At 37.8% G+C, this 12096-nt stretch overlaps 1 protein-coding gene across 5 annotated transcripts in view; it reads left to right on the top strand.

Moving 5' to 3' along the window:
* Window positions 1-12096, top strand: part of RAB28 (RAB28, member RAS oncogene family) — a 125634-nt gene that overhangs the window by 47070 nt on the left and 66468 nt on the right. The window lies entirely within an intron of this gene.

Genomic DNA, 12096 nt, shown 5'->3' with positions numbered 1-12096 from the left:
GTCCAGCTTATCAATTTTTTCTCTCATGGATTGTGCCTTTGCTGTTATATCTAAAAAGGTATTGCCATATCCAAAGTCATCTAAGTTTTCTGCTGTGTTATCTTCTAGGAGTTTTATAGTTTTGCATTTTACAAATAGTTCCGTGATCCGTTTTGGGTTAATTTTTGTGAAAGGTGTAAGGTCTGTGTCTAGATTCACTTTTTTTTCTTTTTTTTTGCACATGTGTGTCCAGTTTTTCTAGCACCAATTGAAAAACTATCTTTGCTCCATTGTATTATCTTTACTTCTTTGTCAAAGATGAGTTGACTATATTTATTTGGGTCTATTTCTGGTCTCTCTATTTTGTTCCATTGATCTATTTGTCTGTTCTTTTGCAGTACCACATGGTCTTGATTATTGAAGCTTTTTAGTAAGTCTTGAGGTTGGGTAGTGTCAGTACTCTGTTTTTCTCTTTCAGTATTGTTTTGGCTACTCGGGTCTCTTGCCTCTCCATATAAAGTTTAGAATGAGTTTGTCGGTATCCATAAAATAACTTGTTGGGATTTTGATTGGGATTGCATTGAATCTATAGATCAAGTTGGATAGAACTGAAAGCTTAACAATATTGAGTCGTCCTACCCATGAACATGGAATATATCACCATTTCTTTAGTTCTCTCCATTTATTTAGTTTTTCTTTGATTTTGTTTATCAGAGTTTTGTAGTTTTTCTCTATATGTACATTTCCTTTACAAGATACAGACTTGTACATATTTTGTTAGATTTACACCAAGGTATTTTATTTTGGGGGGTTATTAACGTAAATGGCATAATGTTTTTAATTTCACATTTTACTTGTTCATTGATGGTATATAGGAATGTGGTTGTCTTTTATATATTAATCTTGTATCCTGCAGTCTTGCTGATATTCTTTTTTTTTTTAAATTAATTTATTTATTTTTGGCTGTGTTGGGTCTTCATTGCTGTGCGAGGGCTTTCTCTAGCTGCAGCGAGCGGGGGCCACTCTTCATCGCGGTGCACAGGCCTCTCACTGTCGCGGCCTCTCTTATTGCGGAGCACAGGCTCCAGACGTGCACGCTCAGTAGCTGTGGCTCACGGGCTTAGTTGCTCCGCGGCATGTGGGATCCTCCCAGACCAGGGCTCGAACCCGTGTCCCCTGCATTGGCAGGCAGATTCTCAACCACTGCGCCACTAGGGAAGCCCCTTGCTGATATTCTTGATGAAATTGATATAATTTCAAAGAATGCCTTAAAAGTCCTATATCTCAATGTACCTATAGGACATTTCATGGAATGTTACTTGTCTGTGTTTAGTATTGAGTATGATATTCTGGAAGCTAGTTCAAGAGAATGTTCCAAGGAAGGAGGAATCAACTATGTCAGATGCTGCTGATAGGTAAGTAAGAAGAGGATCAATAATTGACTCTTGGCTTTAGCAACCATTCATTGTTTATTTTTATAAGATCAATTCTGGTGAAGTGGTGAGGACAAAAGTGAGATTAGAATTAATAAGTATAGATGATTCTTCTGAGGAGTATGCTGTAAAGAAAGCAGAGAAATGGAAGGGGGGAGTGGGGTCAGGAGTTTTAGAGTTGTTTTTGCTTTCATTTTTTAGGATGGAAAAAATATGTTTCTATGCTGATAGAAATGAAATAGAGTGAGTAAAATTGACAATGTAGGAGACAGATGTTAGAATTGCTGGAGTGATGTCATTAAGTAGTTGAGGGGGGTAGGATTTAGTGTACAAATAAATGGTTTGACTTTGGGTAGGAGCATGGATCATTTATTGATTCATGCTAACAGGAGTATAGACGACTGCCTATACTATATTTGATGTGTAGATCTGGTGATATGTAGAAGGACTCTTGACTGTTTCTAGTTTCTCAGTGAAATGGGAAGCACAGTCCTTGTTGTGGGTTAAATTGTTTTCCCCTAAAACAGCAGTCCCCAACCTTTTTCGCACCAGGGACCGACCGGTTTCTTGGAAGACGATTTTTCCACGAATGGGGGCTGTGGGGAGACATGGTTCAGGCAGTAATGCGAGCAATGGGTGGGGATGGTTCAGGCGGTAATGTGAGTGCTGGGGAGCGGCAGATGAAGCTTTGCTTGCTCACCTGCCCGCCGCTCACCACCTGCTGTGTGGCCCGGTTCCTAACAGGCCATGGACCAGTAGTGGTCCACGGCCCGGCAGATTGGGGACCCCTGCCCTAAAAGATATGTTATGATATGAGATATGAGATCCTGACCTCCAGTACCTATGAGTGTGACCTTATTTGGAAATATGGTCTTCGTGGATGTAAGCAAGTTAAGATGAGTCATACTTGATTAGGGCTATCTGTAAATCCAATGACTGGTTTCCTTTTAAGGGCAGAGAAATTTGGACAGAGATACAAACACTTAAGGAGGAAAGCCATGTAAAGATGGAGGCAGAGATTGGAGTGATGGAGCTAGAAGCCAAGGAATGCCAAGGTTTGCTAGTAACCACAAGAAGCTAAGGAGAGGCAAGAAAGGATTCTTCCCCAGAGCCTTCAGAGGGAGCCTGGCTCTGCCAACAATTTGATTTCTGACTTCTATCTTCCAGAACTCTGAGAGAATACATTACTACTGTTTTAAGCCACCTATTTTATGGTACTTTGTTTCAGCACCCTTGGAAACTGATACCAGTCTTCAACTGAGAGTGAGAATGGGGGGAGGCTTGATGTTTTGATTTCTCATGGATGTTTTTAAAATTTTTCTTTCTTTGACCTAAGACTTCATATAACATCAAGCTTCCTTGACACTTTCATTGGCTGGTGGGTAGAGTGTTACTAGACAGATTTATAAGGGACAGAGCATCTCTTCAAGACTACAGACTTGGTTGTAGTTTTCTCACCTTTTTGCAATTCCAAGCACATGACTTCTTGCAGGTAGGATTTAGAAAAGCTGGTTGCAGCACTCAGGACTGATGGACCCTCTCTTCCCCTCCTCATGAGCCACTGTAGAGTCAGTTTATGATTATTGCTCTGTTTTTTATTTTTTGACATTCTTATAAAAATTTTAACATACAGGAAAGTTGAAAGAATTTTACAGTAAATACCTGTATACTCACTGTCTAGAGCAGAAGTTTGGCAAACTTTTTCTGAAAAGAGCCAGATAGTAAACATTTTAGGCTTGACAAGACATACAGCATCTGTTGTAACTATTCAACTGTCCCATTGTAGTACCAATCCAGGCATGGACAATATGTAAATGAATGGGTGTGGCTGTGTTCCAATAAAATGTTATTTATAGACACTAAAATTTGAATTTCATACTTCTTATGTCATGAATTATTCTTTTCATTTATTTTCAACTTTGTAACAATGTAAAAACTGTTCTTAGCTCATGAGCCATAAGAACAGGTGGCAGACCAGGTTGGCCTACATGCTATATAATTTGCTGACCCCGATCTAGAGTTTACAATGAACATTCTGTTCTGTTTGCTTTATCACGTATCTATCCATCCCTCTATCAGTCTAAGCAGTTCATCTATATTTTGATATATTTCAAAATTAGTTGTAGGCAGTACACTTTACACCTAAACACTTCATTGTACGTTACTTAGAGATCTTTTTCTTTTCTTTTTTTTGGTGTGGTAAAATTTACTTACAGTGAAATGAAAAAAAATTTAAGTGTACCATTTGTTGATTTTGACAAATTATGCACCTATATAACCTTTATCCTCATCAAAATATTGAACATTACCATCCCAGATGTGCCCCAGCCTTCCTCATTGCCCTCCAATTCCTGCTGAAGCCATTGCTACAACCACAAAGCTGAAATGAAAGAAACAGAATTAGCAGCATCTGTTGCCACTGCTGTAGCCTCCACTGCCAGAGTGGGAAGAGATTGGAGATGAAAAGAATGGGATGCTTGCTTTTTTTTTTTTCATTGTCCTTCATTTTCTTTATTGACTGTTTTCTTGAGGGTTAATAGCTCTGTGTCCTCCCATTCATGTTTTTGATTTCTTAAGCTCTGTAGACTCTTGCTTATTCCTATTTAAATATGAAGATAGAATTGAGTAGTATTAATAGCTGATCTGGATTTTAAAACTTATGATGAATGTCATTATTGGATTTTCTTAGTAGTTCTTACCTTGAACGTGAGGACAATCTTCAGGGTTTGCAATATATTTCACCCTTACTATAGAGTATATATATTGACAGTCAGGCTTGTAACATGGGTAGATAGGCAGGCAATAACTGAGACCCCTGTCCATTGTAGAAGTTAGAAAGGAATTACTTTGGACTGAGTTAGAGTTTACCACTCTGTACAGCTGTCGTTCCTTTCTCTCTCTACCTTTGTGACAGCTTGAGGTTATGTGGGTGCACTGCTGTTTCTCTCTGTGGTGACAGTGTACTAGGTTAGCTTGGCTAAACTGGAAATATGTTTCCCAAAATTTCCCTCCGTGTATTGGTCAGTTAGCATTGGTTACAAAAGACATTTTGTGGAAGACTTGTAAGAGGGAAGCGAAGCGGCAGGCATGCTTTTTGACTCTGAGGGTCAGCGCCGAGTACTAGGCACTGCGGCAGCTCTCACACTGTATCACTGATTTGCTGGGTCACCTTGTATGTGTGGGATAGCATGTGGACTTGCAGTTCCTTCAGCTCCTGTCAGATTTCCCCCTCCAGCATCTCTGAATACTTGCCCTGCATGTACAGCTCTGTAGTGAAGGGTGCATGCTTCTCCTATAGTCACCCTTGGCGTCAGGGTTGGGTTGGCCAGAGACAGATGCGAGTTTCAGTTTGTCATTGCCGGTTCCTGTCATCCTCACAGGTTCCAGTTTGTTCTTGCAGATTTCATTTGTCTCTATCAGTTCCAGCTTATCCTTACAAGTTTCAGTTTGTCCTTGCTCTTCTCCTTATCCAGTTCCCTTCCTGACTGTTGGTCTGGCTGACCTATAGTGACTTCAGGCTCAAGATTAGATGCAGCAGCCTCTAATGTAGGTAGCCTACATATACTGCTTCAACAGCTCCCACAGTTATGTAAAGTCTAACCATTGTAATAAATCTTTCTTCTTTATCACCCATACTGGTTCTGCCTCATTTACTGAACCCTGAGACACCCTACCTATTCCAGGGTTCATAGTAGAAATGTTAATATTAGATCTCGTATTTAGAGAGTTATTTCTACCAGCTCATTTTATCTTCCAGAAAGTTTTGTTTCTTTTCTACTCTTGGCACCTTTTCCTTAGTTTTTTTTTTTTTTCCCTAGTGCTGCTATGTATTCTCATTTTTAATATTTCTTCAGTATATCAATGGTATTTTAAACCTTTAATAGTTTGGATTAAAAAATCCTTATTGTGCTTAAATATTAGTTTTAAAAACATTTAAACAGATGTAACAATCTCTTAAAAACAGTTGAAGTCGGGCTTCCCTGGTGGTGCAGTGGTTAAGGATCTGCCTGCCAATGCAGGGGACACGGGTTTGAGCCCTGGTCTGGGAAGATCCCACATGCTGCGGATCAACTAAGCCCGTGTGCCACAACTACTGAGCCTGCGCTCTAGGGCCCGCGAGCCACAACTACTGAGCCTGCGTGCCACAACTGCTGAAGCCCGTGCGCCTAGAGCCTGTGCTCCACAACAAGAGAAGCCACCTCAATGAGAAGCCTGCGCACTGCAATGAAGAGTAGCCCCCACTCACCGCAACTAGAGAGAGCCCGTGCGCAGCAACGAAGACCCAATGCAGCCAAATAGAAATAAAAATAAATAGATTAAAAAGAAAACAACAGTTGAAGTCTTCTTACCATAAAGACCCACTTAGTTTTTACATTTAAATGGCCTAGATTGAGACAGAAGTGTCATTTTAAATCAGCACTATGACAAAGGCATAGTGAGAGGTTTTTGACAACCAACGTTGAGACATATTTTTGTTCTCCGTGAATTTGATGTTCTTGATGTCTCATTGCAAAAATAATTCAGTGAAAGACAAAGTGATAGGTTAGAAGTAGATTTATTTAGAGAGAAACACACTCCACAGACAGAGTGTGGGCCATCTCAGAAGGCAAGAGAGCTTTGAAATATGGTGTGGTTAGTTTTTATGGGCTGGGTAATTTCATAGGCTAATGAGTGGGAGGATTATTCCAACTATTTCAGGGGGAAAGGATGGGAATTTCCATGAATTGGGCCGCCGCCCACTTTTTGGCCTTTTATGGTTAGCCTCAGAGCTGTCATGGTGCTGGTGTGTGTGTCATTTAGCAAGCTAATGTATTACAATGAGCATATAATGAGGCTCAAGGTCCACTGGAAGTTGAATATTCTGCCAAAGTGGACCCAGTTCTAACCAGTCTTCGTCATGTCTTATGACTATATCATTCTTTTAAAGGTTGTGCCCTACCCCCTTCCCTCCTCTTTCATTTTCACATTATGCTCTAGATGTGTAATGTAATATGATGTGATCAATTAAGAAGTAAGGTCTTAAACTTTTCTTTTTGGCAGCTTTAAAGTTTGATCACCTGTTTCAGTGACATGTGATTCTTCATTGGAATTGGATTGTGGATCTTTTGTTTTCAACATGTTTATTTAATATCAGAGATAGTATATTTTTGATTTTTGAAGTTGACTTCTTTTGTTGGCAATAGACAGAATTATTTAACCATTCAGGTTAATTGACCTGCTTTTGGCCCCAAATGAGGTTTTATTATAATGTTTTATTTTCTTACAAGACACTTATATATAAAAGACAATGAAATAAATAATTGTTGGATGAGTTATGCCAAATGGAGAGGTCCAAAAGTATTATTACATTTTAATAAAATATATTATTAAATATTGGTAAAATAATTTTATAACTTTTTAAAGTACAATTACCATTGATATGGTTTTTAAAAAACACTTTTATTTCCATGTATTTATATCACATATTGAAGTATTAGCATAGTGGGTTATTTAAAATATATCACTTGGGCTTCCCTGGTGGTGCAGTGGTTGGGAATTTGCCTGCCAATGCAGGGGACGTGGGTTCATGCCCCAGCTCGGGAGGATCCCATGTGCCGTGGAGTGGCTGGGCCCGTGAGCCATGGCTGCTGAGCCTGCGCACCTGGAGCCTGTGCTCCGCAACGAGAGAGGCCACAGCACTGAGAGGCCTGCATACTGCAAAAAAAATAAATAAAAAATCAAAAATCACTTGTGTAATGCAGTGTAAGACATTGGTTTAAAACTGAATACCAAAGATGGGTGTATAATTTTGTTTCCTTCTTTATTCCATCTTCTTCCCTACCCCTGCCATTTATATATAGAGTTTTAATTTGATATGCTAATATATTGAAACTATGAATTGAATTCTTTATCAGTGGAGATGAATGTTTTCATGTTTGCAATTAAGCTCACAAGTAAGCTCACTCTTTCCTTAGGATCTCTTTCTGAACCATTAAAGATTACTGACTGGTATTCTATACTTTAATAAGAATTGGTGAAAATTGATTAAATTTTATGTTTAGTCTTAGGTTCAGGAATGAAGTTTTCCTTTTTCAGAAAAAAGTTTTTGTTAGGAATTATCTGTACTCGTGCCTTTTCCTTAAGTAGTTCCATTATTTTTTTTAGATGAAGCTTTTTTTTTTGGTCAGTTGTCTTATTTATTTCTTGGCTTATTGACATATTGGGCTAGCACCATCTTCTGAGAGTTTGTTATATTACATTTAATATTAAAGTCTAATAGATATTTTATAGTTAAGAAAATGCTTTCAGTTTTTATGAGAATTTAAAAAAAATTTCTGTAATCAATTTAGTTAAAATGTTTCGATGACCATAAAAACATAGCTACCTCTTAGAATTTGACTTTGTTCTTACTGTTGTAAACATTTGTGCACATTGTTTCCTCTTATATTTTAAAGCATTCATTCAGTCATTCCTTCATGAGTGCCTTTGATGTACTAAGCACAATGGTAGGGGAGATGGTATGATAGTGTTGTCCTAGAGTAAAGTACTTGGTGTACTGGAGGACTTAACAGCAGAGGTAAATACTTAACAGGAATCTTAAGGGATATGCAGGAATGTGCCATACGGAGAAGGACAAGAAATAACAGTTCAGGAAGAAGTAAAAGAATGAATAAAGCCTCAGGAGCTAGGAAATAGTCTGAAATGTAAGGGAAATTTACAGCATTTTGTCATGCTAGAGTATAGGGTGCAAGGCAGGAAGAGTTGAGAAGCAGAGACAATATTTTAAGGAGTTTGGATTTTCTTCTAAGAGCTATAGAAAGTCACTAAGGGATTGTAAGCTGAAGAATGATTTGAGCAGTGGTGTAGAGTAAGGGTCAGCAAACTACAGCCCATGCTGCTTTTTTTGTATGGCCCACTACCTGAGAATGGTTTTTACATTTTTAAATGGTTGGAAGAAAATCAAAAGAAGGATAATATTTTCTGACACCTGAAAATTACATGAAACTCAAATTTTAGTGTCTATAAATAGTTTTATTGGAACAGAGCCACACTCATCTGTTTACATCTTGTCTATGCCTGCTTTTTTACTACAACAGCAGAGTTGAGTAGCTGCTGTGAAGAACATAGGACCTGTAAAGCCTGAAATATTTACTGTCTGGCCCTTTACAGAGAATGTTTGTGACACCTGGTCTAAATATACCAATTAAAATATAGAGATAGTCAGAATGGATAGAAAAGCAAGACCCAACTATATGCTGTCTATAAGAAATCCACTTTAGAAACCATAAACAAGACCAAAAGACAACCCTCAGAATGGGAGAAAATATTTGCAAATGAAGCAACTGACAAAGGATTAATTTCCAAAATTTACAAGCAGCTCATGCAGCTCAATAACAAAAAAACAAACAACCCAATCCAAAAATGGGCAGAAGACCTAAATAGACATTTCTCCAAAGAAGATATACAGACTGCCAACAAACACATGAAAGGATGCTCAACATCATTAATCATTAGAGAAATGCAAATCAAAACTACAATGAGATATCATGTCACACCAGTCAGAATGGCCATCATCAAAAAATCTAGAAACAATAAATGCTGGAGAGGGTGTGGAGAAAAGCGAACACTCCTGCACTGCTGGTGGGAATGTGAATTGGTACAGCCACTATGGCGAACAGTACGGAGGTTCCTTAAAAAACTACAAATAGAACTACCATATGACCCAGCAATCCCACTACTGGGCATATACCCTGAGAAAACCATAATTCAAAAAGAGTCATGTACCAAAATGTTCAATGCAGCTCTATTTACAATAGCCCGGAGATGGAAACAACCTAAGTGCCCATCATCGGATGAATGGATAAAGAAGATGTGGCAATATACAATGGAATATTACTCAGCCATAAAAAGAAACGAAATTGAGCTATTTGTAATGAGGTGGATAGACCTAGAGTCTGTCATACAGAGTGAAGTAAGTCAGAAAGAGAAAGACAAATACTGTATGCTAACACATATATATGGAATTCAAGAAAAAATATGTCATGAAGAACCTAGGGGTAAGACAGGAATAAAGACACAGACCTACTGGAGAACGGACTTGAGGATATGGGGAGGGGGAAGGGTGAGCTGTGACAAAGCGAGAGAGAGGCATGGACATACATACACTACCAAACGTAAGGTAGATAGCTAGTGGGAAGCAGCCACATAGCACAGGGATATCAGCTCGGTGCTTTGTGACCACCTAGAGAGGTGGGATAGGGAGGGTGGGAGGGAGGGAGACGTAAGAGGGAAGAGATATGGGAACATATGTATAGGTATAACTGATTCACTTTGTTATAAAGCAGAAACTATTGTCATAAAGCAGAAACTAACACACCATTGTAAAGCAATTATACCCCAATAAAGATGTTAAAAAAAAAAAAGAAATACACTTTAAATATGAAGATACAGTTAGGTTAAAAGTAAAAGGATGGAAAAAGTTGAAGTAGCTACATTAATACCAGAAACAAGGAATTTAGCAGGGATAAAGAAGGACGTTACATAATGATCAAAGGGTCAATTTACAAAAAAGGCATCACAATCTTAAATGTATATAAATCTGCCAACAGAACTTCAAAATACTTAAAGCAGAAGCTGACAGAACAGAGGAGAGATAGATAAATCCACCATTGCAGTTGAGATTTCAACACTCCTCTCAATACTGATAGGACAGGTAGAAAATAATTAGTAAGGATACAGAGACATGAACAGCATCAACCAGCTGGACCTAACTGACATTTACAGTACATTTAATCTGACAAGGGCAGAATACACATTGCTTTCAGGTGCACGTGGAACAAGAGAGACCATATTCTGGCCTATAAAAACAAATTTAAAATAATTGAATATGTTCTCTGACAATAGTGGAATTAAACTAGAAATCAATAACATAAAGATATTTGTAATATCCCTATTATTTGGAAATTAAACAACCCACTTTTTTTTTTTTTTTTTTTTTGCGGTAAACGGGCCTCTCTCTGTTGTGGCCTCTCCTGTTGCGGAGCACAGGCTCCGGACACGCAGGCTCAGCGGCCATGGCTCACGGGCCCAGCCTCTCTGTGGCATGTGGGATCTTCCCGGACTGGGGCGTGAACCCGTGTCCCCTGCATCGGCAGGCGGACTCTCAACCACTGCGCCACCAGGGAAGCCCTAAACAACCCACTTTTAAATAACCTACAAATCAATGAGGAAGTCACAAAAAATTAAATATTTTGAATTGAATAAAAATGAAAGCACTGCATATCAAAGTTTGTGGGATGCAGCTCAAATAGTTGTTTAGAGAGAAATGTTCAGCGTTACTAAATGCTTATATTTGAAAAGAAAAAAAAATTCCCAAACTCAGTGACCTAAGTCTTCACCTCAAGAAAATAGAAGATGAAGAGCAAATTAAACCTAATGCAAGCAGAAGAAAGGAAAAAGTAAAGCTAAAAGTAGAAATAAAAGGTAATAGAGAAATCAGTGAAATCAAAAGCTGGTTCTTTGAAAAGATCAATAAAATTGATAAACTTCTAGCCAAACTGACCATGAAAAAAGAGAGAAGATACAAATTACAATATCAGGAATAAAAGAGGGGAAGTTACCACAAATCCTGTGGGTAGTTAAAATGAGAATGGGGAATATAATGAAAAGTTTTACTTCCATAAGTTTGACAATTTAGATTAAATAAACAAATTCCTTTAAAAATACAAACTACCAGAGTTTACTCAAGAAGAAATAGATAACCTAAATATTGCTATGTTTATGAAAAAGACCCCCTAAATCCATAATTTGAAATGTTCCCACAAAGAAAACTACAGGCCCAGATGGTTTTATTGGTGAATTCTACCAGACACATATGGAAGAAATAATACCAATTGTATGTAAACCCTTTCAGAATACCAAAGAGGATGGAACACTTCTGAACTCATTTTATAACAGCAGCATTAATCTGATACTAAACCCAGGAAAGGACAATGTAAGAAAACTACAGACTAATACCCCTCATGAACATAGACACAAAAAACTCCTTAACAGAATATTAACAAATTGAATTTAGCGATATATAAAAAGGATACTATGTCATGACCGAGTGGGGTTTATCCTAGAAATGCAAGGCTGGTTCAAATATTCAAAATCAGTTAATATAATTTACTGTATAAATAGGCTAAAGAAGAAAAGCCATATGATGATCTCAATAAATGCATAAAAAGCATTGGATAAAATTTAACATCCATTCATGGTATTAAAAAAACAAACTCCGTACAAACTAGGAATGAAACATAACTTCTTCAACCTGATAAATGGCATCTATGAAAAACCTACAGTTAACATCATACTTGATAGCAAATGAGTGAATGCTTTTCTCCTGAGGTCAGGTACAAGGCAAGGATGTCCACTCTAACCACTCCTATTCAACATCATTCTTGAAGTCCTAGCTGTTGTAAAACAGGAAGAGAAAAAGATATATAAGACATACAGATTAAAAAGGAAGAGATAAAACTACCAAATTCTCAGATGATATGAATAGCTATATCAAAAATCCTCACGTTGAGAAAAGTATACAATTTTAATATAAGCTATAAATATAAGACCCAAATAAAAGAAGACAACTCCCATGTTCAAGGCTGCAAAGAGTCAATATTATAAAGAGCAGTTCATCTCAAATTGATTTATTGATTCAGCGTAA

Source organism: Stenella coeruleoalba (genome assembly GCF_951394435.1).
Source record: "Stenella coeruleoalba genome assembly, chromosome: 4".
In the NCBI taxonomy this organism is placed as follows: domain Eukaryota; kingdom Metazoa; phylum Chordata; class Mammalia; order Artiodactyla; family Delphinidae; genus Stenella; species Stenella coeruleoalba.
Note: the sequence above shows the minus strand (reverse complement) of the source record. Positions and strands in the feature narration are given on the sequence as shown.